Below are 9,230 nucleotides of genomic sequence, written 5' to 3'. Positions count from 1 at the left end.
AGAATACGATGCTGCCTGCACTCATGTGTACTCTCCTGCAGACTGCTTGCATTCTGTATGACCTGTACCTTCAAAGCTTTGAATAAAACAAGACAAAGACAACTCGGACTACTGGACTTTATTAAGATCATAGAAAATTTCCACAACAACATGACCTGATACTCAAAATGTGCTGGAGTGATGTTACAGGCAGTCTTTTGCTTGACCACCTCCCTAATCCGAATCTGGTGGTAGGCATTTCTGAGGTCCAGCTTTGTGAAGATAGAGGCCTGGTAATGCAAGTTGAACGCAGAGTCCATTAGGGGGAGTGGGTATTTGTTTCTCATGGTTATTTCATTCAAATCTCGGACGACTTGTCTTTGTAGGCCACAAAAAAAGCTGGCTCTAAATGCAGAAAAGTAGGGATGGAAGAGAACAGCTGCCAAGGACACAGAGATGTACTTTTTCATGGCTTCTTTTTCAGGTTTCAAGAGATTGTATCAATTATTAGCTAGACTATACCATCAAGAGCAAAAGAAATTTTAAGGTCAGGTTTCAATTGGGAGGTCTGCTTGAGAAACAAGTTCAGACTCAATAAAATTGTCATCAGTACCAGAGTTAACCAGAACTTGTGCCAGATGAGAGTTTTTGACCACTTATTTGATTCTTGGAGAAAGATGCCGGTGGAGGGAGAAGAAGAGCTGGATGCCTGGTTGATCAGCACCCTCTTTTGGTGTCGAGGGACATGTGGCCATGGAGTGTCCTGGACGTCCACAGTAAATACAAAGCTCCTGGCAGACTCGCCGCTGGCACTCTGCTGCAGTAAGTCTCACCTTTCCCAGTTGCATGGGTTCACCGAATGGAGGGGAGAACGATGGCACAGGAGCCAGAACAGGAGGTGAAAGGTAGTAGAGGGGAGGATGGGTTGGTGGAAAAGCTTGTTGAGACAGGAGGTGTGTGAGTGGGACTGCCTCCCTAACCTCCTCTTACATCTACGTCTATGCAGGTAATTTGCCTTTTTTTTTTTTTTTTTTGGCTACTGGGCAACAGAGGTGATGCCTTGGGCAGCAACATAGGAGCCATTTAGTAGCTTCCTTTCCTTGAACTAGGTGATCAAAAACTTTATGCATTGGACTGATTCACAGAAAAGCTACTAGAAAATATTGTAACAGTCCAAGAGGAAGCTTAGCCAAGCAGGAGACTCTTAATAATGGGAATCTTAGCTTTATCTGAAGAGTAAGTTAAAGGTTGGTGGTAAAATACTCAGATGCACTGGTGTAGGTCCTATGTCACCTGAGTACCTTGCTGGAGTGGGGATGTATGGCACTCGGAGAGAAAGCTGGAGAGGGAGACTGGAGTTGCAGCAGGCAAGGACGAGCTCTCTGGGTGGGTGCCATGGAGCTGAGTTGAGTGGTCACAAGGTTCATGCATCCACTGAGCTGCACCACACTGGTAGTTCTTCAATACAAGCCTCTGTCTCGTATTGCCCAACTGGGGCTCTTTGGGTGGAGAGAGTTTGTCAGATGTGTTCTGTGTTGGCCAGATTGTTAAGTTATGTTTTAAATCTTGTTTTGGATCTGGGTACAGAACACTGAGAGAGCTTGTGATAAAAGATTGGGTTTGTTGAACAAAAGTCTTTGAAGGGAATTGCAGGTGTGCCCAATCAGCCAGCTGCAGGGAGCTGAACTATGCTCTCAGCCACACACCGAAAGGTACTGAGGTAGAACAAAAAGACAGAGGAGGGGAGAGGAACAGAGAAAACACAAACCAAAACCAACCAAAACACGAACCATGACATTGAATGTGGTTAGGTTCATTTGAGGTGTGCCACATCTGTGCAGATTCAATCACAACTGCCACACAGTGCATGCAAGTTAGATATCTGCCCGACTTGATCCTGACTTGCTCTGATGTCATTCAAATGTATCATGAGATCAAGACATCTGCAGTTTTTGGAGCCAGATCCTGCAGATGCTTTTGAGAAACCGCATGGCCTCAGGACATGATGGGAAACATTTGGGTCTCTCCTGATCCAACAGCCAATTAGTTTGAATGTTGACGTAAACCTAAATTTTAAAAATAAAATCTCAATCATTGCAGTATTTTTAGTTTGTCCCTCTCTTTTTCTCCTTTGATACTACAAATAAAATAAAGCAATTAGCCTGTAATGTTAATATCAATTATCTCCTTTTATTACCATCTCATTTTCACAGGCTAATCATTTAATGCACATTAATTACTACATCACTGTGATTTTAACTTGACATTCTTTCAGTCTTTCACAAAAAATGTGTGTGTCCCTTTAGCAAGATCAATATTCACTTGTGCTCTGTTACGAGCTATTATCCTTGAAAGTAGCATCTATTGCAGGGGAAAGAGGCTCTGTTATATTGTTTTATTATTATTATTTAGAGTCATGAAATAGCTTATATATCTCTGAGTACGTTTTTCTATATTACTGACTAAACGATCATAAGTCAGTAGGTGTCACTGTTCATCCATTTCATTCTGCTGCTTTATGAACTTTCATATATGATGTTACATGTTGGCCATGTGACAGACTGGTGACCTGTCTAGGATGTCTTCACCCTAAGTCAGCAGGGATAGACTTTATTGGTCTGGACTTCATGTATGGACCCATGAGGACAATGTCACCTTCCATCCATTCATTGTCATTATCTTTTGCCAATTTTCAAGAAATTTGGTTAAGGTTTCTGCAAAATGTGCAAAACTTGGCCAACAATTCTTTGAAAATGTACTTGTGTTTGGAAATGAGCTAACTGAAGGAGTATAACAGTTATTTAAAAAATAATACCTATGACTCTGCGCCTGTCTTGGCCAGGACGCTCTTGTAAAAGACATTCTTAATCTCAATGAGACTTTTCCTGGTAACATAAAGGTTAAATAATTAAACAAACAAAATAACAACATCTGTGATGATAAAACTGTTTTTGTATGTCAGTCATAAATATTATTCCAACCTGACCCTCAGTCTAGTACATAAATATTTTTGAGTCAGTTCTAATCAAATTAGCCAAGAGTACAAATCCAGAAGTTGTGTCTCTAGGAATGCACTCCAATAGCTAATTAAAGTTAAAATGGTCTGTGCATGTGTGTGCCTGAAGAAGTTGTGATGGTAGGAGGTGATTACTGGAACTAGAAAAACAAAGAAACAGAGAAGTGTCAGAGCCAGCTGTCTCAAAGATCTATTTTCCAGTGGTGACTCACTCTCGATAATCAGGTATTAGTTTAAATGGCATTGTTAAATAAGAACAATACAAACATTTCCTCTCGGCGTGGAGCCCATCAGGCGCCTGCCACTTACACTAAATGGATAATTGAGAAAAAAATAAACTGTGGGGTCCACTTGCTGCAGGCCAACTAGATCTCCAAGTTGGTGTGTGTATGAGGGAGTGTGAGCTCAGCCTTTGGTTTGAAAACAATGTGTGTGAATGAGAGAAAAGAGTTGGAAGGGTGAATGCGTGCACAGCCACCAGTGGGGGAAAATTAAAGGCAGGCTTTCCACGGCAGGCGTCAGCTCTAAATTGCTTGTTTTGTATAGGGAATTTACTCTGGCACGAGATGTGACAATGATATTCATTTCAGAGCTCGCCCCCATTTCTACATTGCTGAAAACACACGCCTACACACAAACACGCACACAAGCTCCAGCTAAACCAAACCTTTTACAGGAAGCTACAAGTGCTTTTAAACATTCCTCATCGGCTCAAGTTTAGGCACTGATCAAAAAGCTCATGCTTAAACTGTAACCCCCTTTTGTATTTACCTTTGTAAACACGCATACTGAACACAGAAGCATATTGCCTGTTCGGACATCCGTGTGCTGTAACGTATGCCCACGTTAGGCAGATTTGATTTAGTAGTCTTATTTTTCTCCAAATAATCATGTCCAACTGGCTAGCATGCAACACATTAAAGAAAACTCTGCTACGGATGACTGAGCAGTTTTCCTCCTCTCTGCCTCAACAGCACAGAGGAACATGGATGTGTGAAGGGAAAAATGTCAAAAATAAAGGCACACACACAAATCATCCCTTCACAGTTCCTCTCCATTTTTAAACAGGAAGATCAGCTGACTAATAAATAAAAAGTTGAGATTACCATTTGTGTGTGTGTGCATACATACAATTATGTATGTATATACACACACACACACACACACACACACGTGCATATATCTATATGTTATCTATGTGTGCATGCTTTAATGCGCATTTCACCATTTTGAATGGGAATGAAGAATTTCAAACTGAATTCACCTTTATATTCCCAGATTTGAGCCAGCCCACTGGGCTTCTCTGGGAAGTCAGAAATTAATCAAGCATAGCATTCTACCACTAAAACTTTTTTTTTGTTTGTTCAGGTAAATAACTATATTTTGACATCTTAATCAAGAAATAGTGATGTGCTTTACTATTTTTTATGTTTTGTTTTATTTGTAAAACAGTAAATTTGAAAATTCATGGAAAACAACAATAATTATATTTTAGCATTAAAAATATTAAAATCTTATTTTCCACGAAGCAGCAAGAGAAATTAGTTTTGCTTCTGAGCAAATTGTAAATTCCATCACTTTAAAATCTCCAGAAAAGCTGGTGAATGCATCCTAAATATATTCTAAGGTGTAGTTTTAGGGTAAAAACTATTTTTTTAAAAAACCTAATTGTTTTTGTACTACCAGTTTGTATTACTTACTTCAAGAGAATATGATTTTATAGAGCTGCAAGGTGGATCAGTGGTTAGCACCGTTGCCTTGCTGCAAGAAGGTCGCTGGTTCGCGTCCTGGTGAGGACACCCAGGATCTTTCTGCGTGGAGTCTCCATGTTCTCCCCATGCAGTGTGTGTTCTCCGGCTTCCTCCCACAGTCCACAAACATGTTGAGGTTAATTGGTGATTCTAAATTGTCTGTAGGTGTGAATGTGAGTGTGCTTGGTTGTCTGTCTCTGTCTGCCCCCCTGTGATGTATAGATAATGGATGGATGGATGGATGGATGGGTGATTTCATAGACATATTTATGGGCAGGACTGGCTTGAGAAGAGACTTTGAACATTTTTGACACTCCTTTTTTTGACCTGCAGCTCTATGCCAGTCAGTGTCCACCAGGGGGAGTTAGACATCTGAAAATCTGACGACGAGTTCCTGTGAAGATGACACATAAAGCTCATCTTATTTCACTAATTTTAGCCTCCTCTGCTCGAATCTCTGGTGGGAGGGACCAACCCCTTATCTCATTTCACTGATTACACATCCTGGACTCCTCTCCTTGTGTCATAGTTCTACCACCAGAGATTTGATGTGAGGAGAAAGGAGTTGAGGCAGCAAGTTTTTTTCACAAAATGAGACATCCTCACCTTGGAGTGTCAGTTTAAAGCGATTTCAAGTAAATATGACATGTGGCACAGTCACCTGTCCATTGTTTCATTATAAATTTTCTTATATAATATGCATTATATTAAAATTATTCCTTTTTTAGGATACACCTGTGTATCCTCTCCAATAGCTCCTCCAACTGCCTCCTCCATCCTCGATCCTCTGTTCTTGATTTACATTTTAGGGAATGAGTCGTCCTTAGTTATGATGCACTCAGAATCAAGGAAGCTGACATTAGTGATATGAGATAAGGCAACAGACTCTACAACAGTTAAGAAGTCCTACCTCTGATTATGAAACTGATTCCAACTGCATTTTTAGACATGCTTTTCCCTGTTCAAGGTTCTTTCAGATTGAAGTTGGAGCTGTTATAGAGCATGGATTTGCAGTTTACAGTCAAGAATCAGAAGTTTGGACAATGTATCAGACACCCATCATCAGCTGACGGATGCATCTGATAGTGAACACTCAGCAGGCTCTGCTTCTAATCTCACAGTCTGATAACACTGTTTTTGAAAAGCATTTACCTGCTTTTCTTCAGTCATAAAAAAAAAAAGTTTTAAAGGCAGAAAGAGTTCAAAATACTCGTGGTATAACATAAGGCCTTCATGACGACAAATGTAATATTCCCTATAGTCAGTAAAAGACTGTGCTCTTGAGACTTTTTACATATTTCCCAGGTCATACACGTGTTGCTCTGCAAGAGGCTGAACTTCCTGTAAGAGCTCAACAAACTCCACAGAATCCCTAAAATAGTTCATGTGCCATGGGGGAATATGAGCTCTAGCGATGATTATATAGTGACGGTGTCTCAGAGCAAATGTCATGTCACTCACCATAATTGTTGTTGTGGTTGTTTCCCTGCTGGACCTCAGCAGGGCCAAGAGAATTAAAATGCTAATTCATCCAGGACCTGAACGGTCCATTTAAGTCAAGCCAGAAGCATTTATTACACCATAATTAAGTTAGTTCCAGGACGAGACAAAAACTGTCTCTGTCACTATGCTACATACAGCAGGGGAAATGTGATGTTTAGGTTTACACTAACATTGTGCAGTTTTAAATCTCTGTCAAATGTCTGTCATGTGGAGTTTGGAATTTAAAGTTGTATTCCTAACTTGTTACAAGTCTAACAGTAGTGCTATAGCTTGGGCCATCAGTTCTATCACTATACTCATGGAATTTGCCAGATTAACTGCTAAGATCTGCATTTTTTCACACTTGATGTAATTGTTTAGTGTTGTAGCATTTTTGATGCAGGCTAATGATTAACTAAAAACAATCAATAAATGATACATTTACAATATAGTAATATATCAATAAACACTGTCTTAATATTACTTTTTCTAGGAGTACCATTGACAGTAATCCAAAAATTATGAGATATTTACTCATGGATATATGAAAAATTAATGCAATCAAATACTGGTTTTGAAAGATACAGTAAAGTACAATCCAAAACTATAGTTGTCTTTTTCTGCTTAGACAGAACTCTCTCAAAATGTCTGTGCACATCCCTGATTACAGGTGTGCTCACTGCTAGTTTAACTTCCACATAAAATGGTTTTGATGATCTATATCAGGGGTGTCCAATCCTGGTCCTCGAGGTGCCACAATCCTGCATGTTTTAGATGTTTCCTTCTTCCAGTGTGTCAAATAACAAGCGATGACTCTTAATCACTTTCTCCTGGGTGGTGTATCAGAATTGATAACAGCTTTTACTATATTCAGAATGCCTCGCAAGGACCTATCAATCTCCCTGTGGCATCTTTCATTCTGTTAGTGATGTTGACGAATGGCAACACAGACCCCTCTACATGATGAAGTGAAAGGCAGGCCAAATGAAAAACAATCCATTGTCCTCTTGGGGTAACAGATGGAGTGATATGCACTCAGTGTTAATTACTGTTGTTTGTTTCCATTTTTATTTTGTTGGTCAATCCCTGGCACCACCTTCCTGATGACATGATATAGGTCGTGAGAGACGGCAGGCTGTGACTGGTCAAGCCAGCATGTCAAGTATATCAGCCCGAGAGATTTGATGACTGTAATCACCTAATGCCATCCAGCAACTATCTTATCATACAAAAATGTTGTGTAGTCAAATATTGTGTTGTCAAAATGTTGCTGTAAGGTATAGCCAGTTTATCATAAATTAGTTCAAAGTGCATATTGTCCAATCGTGTGCTGTTTAGAGTCTCAATACTCACTGCATCCTCCCAGCTCCCTGATCTCTCACCAGCAACTCTTTACCCAGATCAGGTGAGGTAATATAAATACCAACAAAGTTCACCTTGGCAGTGCCATGTGGTGACATAATGGATCAGATGGAGGAATTTCAATTTCTATACATCAAATGGTTGTATGCTTTTGGCCTGACTATCCTCATGCCTTTAAAGAGTATGCTCGTCTGGTGGGAGGGCCTTACAACAGAGAGGGGAGAAGGAAGAGCAGCAGGAGGAAGGATATATATAATATTTTCAAATTCTGTCCTTTTTTTTTTTTTTTTGCTTTTGGTTTTTGCTTAGCTATTACTGCAGCTGTAAGGTTTGGGGAAAATGAGGAAAATAGTTTTTTTTGTTTGTTTGTTTGTTTGTTTTTTAAAGATAAATGATATTAGTTATTCGTCAGGATGCAAGTTGTGTGGAAGTTGAATGATCTATATCCCCACCCACCCCCTACACCTTCTGTTTTGTCATATAGAGCGCCCAATGTGTCCTTCATTTCGTGAACACAAAGAGCAAAAGCTATCCAAACATAACTTTGAAGAATGCTGGGCTTGTTTCCTACCCTGCCGCACTTGGTTTGTCGCAATGTCACTATATTCACAGATGTCAGCATTTATTTGGTTAGTGATGGTACAAGAATATACCTACACATCTATGTTGTAATAAACCAACCTTACCCTAAGGGTTAAAAGAGAATCATATGACTTATGGCTTGAACAGAAAAATCGTCCATGTTAATCAGAAACAACAAGCATCTTTTTGGTGGGGAAAAGCAGCCAGATCTTCTCAGTTTCTAAGGACCAGAAAAGAAACCACGTGTTGGCGATGGAAGTGCAGTACATATGGTCATCAACTTTAACCTTGAGATTTGAAGTTAATTATGTTTCTTTTACAATCCAACAGAGGGTGTATTCTAGCCTGCATCTGTGTTTATGAAAAGTGTGCAATAAAAGTGACTTAATCACACAAACAGTGCAACCTCTCAGTCAACTTGACTTTGCGTGGAAACTCCACATCTCAGGACATTCTTTTGGTTGTGCACCCAAACCACACACTGTTAGCAGCTGTGCTGTATTTCACTCAGACCGCTCCAAGACTTTCTATTTTTTTGTGCCGAGCGCTTTTCCAAAACCACTCATTAATAAAGTATTTGTTATCATGTGGCACTGACAGTGGGACAAAGATCACTGCAGGCAATGTGTGTTTGCGTGTGTGTGTGTGTGTGTGTGTGTGTGTGTGTGTGTTGTGTTTGGGGGGTATAAAGTAAAAGTTAAGGAGAAAAAAACAAGGGGATAAAAAGAAAAAAGATAGATGCTTTAAAGGAGAAGGGTTAAGAAATGCTCTCGTTCCCGCTCTCTTGCACACACACACTCTGCACACAGACTCCCTGCCCCTCCCTCGCTCTCACTGTCTCCTATGTAATGAGCTCCAGATGTACTGCTGAAGACGGGGGTGAGTGGGTGAGGGTGAGGAGGGAGGAGAAGTGCTAGTGGGGGAGCTGCCTTGTCATGTGCTCAGGCGAGGAGAGACGCTGTCCGAGGGGACGCTGTCAGCCCTGATCGAGTGGCTGACCAGGCCCTAGGGGCGAAGGGGGGAGGAGGGATCTCCACATCTGGAATCACTTCAGGTTA

This window comes from Stegastes partitus, unplaced genomic scaffold (assembly GCF_000690725.1).
Source record: "Stegastes partitus isolate 25-593 unplaced genomic scaffold, Stegastes_partitus-1.0.2 Scaffold218, whole genome shotgun sequence".
Classification (NCBI taxonomy): domain Eukaryota; kingdom Metazoa; phylum Chordata; class Actinopteri; family Pomacentridae; genus Stegastes; species Stegastes partitus.
This window is presented reverse-complemented; position numbering follows the sequence as displayed.